Below are 3,289 nucleotides of genomic sequence, written 5' to 3'. Positions count from 1 at the left end.
GTCATTGCCTGACATTTCTGTGGCATGAATGTTACTTTGCCAATTGTCAGCTGAAGGTGATGAACCGGTGATTATATTAACATCAATCTTTATGACTGTTCAATTTAGTTTTAGAAAACAAAAAACACTTTGAAGTCACACCAATAGACTGGAGGGTTGCTACAAAGCCACCTGTAGCTACACCTCCTCCACCAGCGATTGCAGCCACTGACATTAATTTTGCTCCTAAGGATCCAGCTGCTATTCCAGCACCAGTAAAACCAGCTGCAGCAACGACAACAGGGGTAGCAACCACTGCAGCAACTGCAAAATAGAACAACAAAGGCAGTCGATAAGAGATCGCAGCTTCAACAAATCCAGCAAAAAGATTTCCCACGTCCAATGCCCTTCGCAGCTATTCAGAAAGAATAACGACAGCCCTTTGTGTAATGGCAGCATTATTCCAATACAGCACCAACTTTTGAAGGGTTCAACATCATGTCACATGTTTGCATTTTCAAATTCCAACAGGGAGCAAGGCTATCCCCCCAGTATTTATAGAATAGAATCATAATAAACATGAAGCACAGAAGGCATTCAAGCCATCATGGCTGTGTTATTGTTTTGGAAGAACAGTCACACTTGGTCCCTCACGCCCACATAATATACATAGCCTGTAAGTACCTAACAGTATTTTTGAAGTCAATTTCCACACGTTTTCAGGTTGCATGTTCCAGATTCAAACATCACAAATGTAATACCATCTCTCCTCATCTTTGTGATCTTTTCCAATCATGCTCAATGAATTCCAGTTATTAGCCCGGTTGTTTTGCTCTAACTACCCTCTATGTGTTTTGAGGGACTTATTGAATAATTATCAACTTTTATTGACTTGCACTATGTCCTTCATGAATTTGAGTATGTCAACATCAAAGTTTCTCCGCTCACAGACTCAGTTCAGCTTGATAATTTAGTTTTGCGTTGAGGGTGTCCTGAGTTGTCAGTGGTGTGAGTTTTTAAATTCGCTTGTAGGATGAGGGTGTCTTTTTAGCCTGTCCCTAGTTTCCCTTGAGAAGGTGGTGGTGAGTTGCTGCATTGAACTGCAGGGGAGACATAAACCAAGGTGCTCACTATTTGTTGGCATTACTTGAAGAACAGCAGAAGTTCTTCTGCTCTTCTGGGCAAATGTCTTCATTCAACAATATCACTGAAAGCAAATGATCTACTCTTGTGGAATCTTCCCATGCCCAGATCACTTCCCACATAACAGCAGTGAGTAGATATATTCAACTGTTTAGAGAGCATCTTTGGACATCATGACAAGGTGTTAAGTCAGAGTATGAATGCAGGTTGTTTCTTTACCTGCTCCTCCTGCAATCCAGGCAGCTGTTGATCAATCTGTAACACATGGGGAAATACAAATATCAGAAGAGTTTAAAAAACTGATAAAGGCTATTCTTTGATATCAGTAATGAAGTCAAACAGTCAAGTTAAATATCAGACATCACTTTATCAGTTTGTGCAATGCACAGACATATTCTCCTCAGCATGAGTGCTAATAATATCAGGGGTATATTAACATTCAAAACTACAAGCTCAAAGCCCAGTCATATGGCACTGCCTCCAGAGTTTGCATTGTCCATTAAACAGTCACCTGTTACAGGAGCTCAGTTTTCCCTATCCTCAATCCGATTGGACTCAGAATTAGTTTGAGACTCAATGCTGGAGAGTAGCAGCCTGGTCTTCTCCATTTGGGGAGCTTTCGTTAATGAGGTGAGGTGATGAGGGGTTTAGGAGGTGGTGGTCAGGATTGCAGACAGAGCCCAAATAGTATTCTCAATACAGGATTACTTAACGTACTCTTTTTTAACCAAATGCCAGGCTACTCCTATCGAGTTCTCACACAGCTGGGGGCCCTGTTAAAGTTAAGTTTACTAACTTCATGAAAACTAATCACTTAAACTGAACTATCATCTTTGCTTCTCCCTCGACGCATGATGCCAGAAATGCTGACAGCTTTTCCGGAATTCCCTGTTTTTAGGAAAACATGCTTCCTAGATTGGTGAATGCTGATGGCTGGACAGACATGATTTGAAGAAAAATGCTGCACTGGGTCATTTTCCTTCTAACCTATGAGAATAAAAGTAACTGGAGTGCCCAAATGACATTAAACAGTGCAGTAAACAATACTGGGCAAAAGGAAAGTGAGAAAGTACTCCATTTTCTCAGGAACAAAAACAGAAGTTGGTGGAAAAGCTCAGCAGGTCTGGCAGCATCTGTGAAGAAAAAAGTCAGAGTTAACGTTTTGGGTCCAGTGACCGTCCCTCAGAACCCAGTTCTGTCACCGGACACCGGGCCCGAAACGTTAACTCTGACTTTTTTCTTCACAGATGCTGCCGGACCTGCTGAGCTTTTCCACCAACTTCTGTTTTTGTTCCTGGTTTACAGCATCCACAGTTCTTTTGGTCTCCATTTCCGCAGCCCTGCTTACTCTCAGCTTGCAGAATACACATGAAAAAGACATACTGTTTAAGGAAAAGCAAGACGTTCCTCTCAACAACATAAATAATAACACCTGCTTTGTATTATTCTGGACTCCACAGCCATAGACAGTGCAGAAGTGAGTGCATCTGAGGAATGGGATGTGGATGGGGGAAAAAGCCAGGATTACCTGTCTCACTTGTGGATGAGCTTGAACCTGTAAAAGGATGCAATTAATAACAGAATGAGAACAATTTATTTTGGTTCTTCTAAAAAAAATTATTTGAGTGTGTATCAATCTGATTTCATAACTTGCTGATATTGAGTCAGAGGATGCCCTCTTACATTTATATGGCATCCTGTCACATCCTGAGCATAACCCAAAGCATTTTGCAAACAGTGGATGATTTTTTTTAATCACACAGAGATTTACAGAACATCCCTGGCATATGTAAGACTTTTAGAATAATGGGCCAGAATTTCCAAGGAGTGGCAATGACGAAAAAGCTCTGCATTTCTGACAGGAGACCACATTTTGTTCTGAAATTATAAAGGTTCAGAATCACAGACAGCCACCATGTCAGCTGTTGTTGAATATTAAGTAAATGTGAGCTAAATGTGAGGTTAGGGTGCCAGATGGGTAGTGGGTGGGATGCCGAGTAGCTAGCGTACCAATGACATACTGTATCCTGTGTGTGTGTGTGTGTGTGTGTGTGTGTGTAAGATGCCAGGTGGGTAGGATGCCAAATGGGCGTAGACTGAGAGTGATCCAGTGTTCCGTATAGGGTTGGGAGTTGTCTGGTCTACTGAGAGGAAGGGGATGGGTGTA

Source organism: Rhincodon typus, chromosome 27 (assembly GCF_021869965.1).
Source record: "Rhincodon typus isolate 14 chromosome 27, sRhiTyp1.1, whole genome shotgun sequence".
In the NCBI taxonomy this organism is placed as follows: domain Eukaryota; kingdom Metazoa; phylum Chordata; class Chondrichthyes; order Orectolobiformes; family Rhincodontidae; genus Rhincodon; species Rhincodon typus.
The sequence above is the reverse complement of the archived record's forward strand: the minus strand, read 5'-3'. Positions refer to the sequence as shown.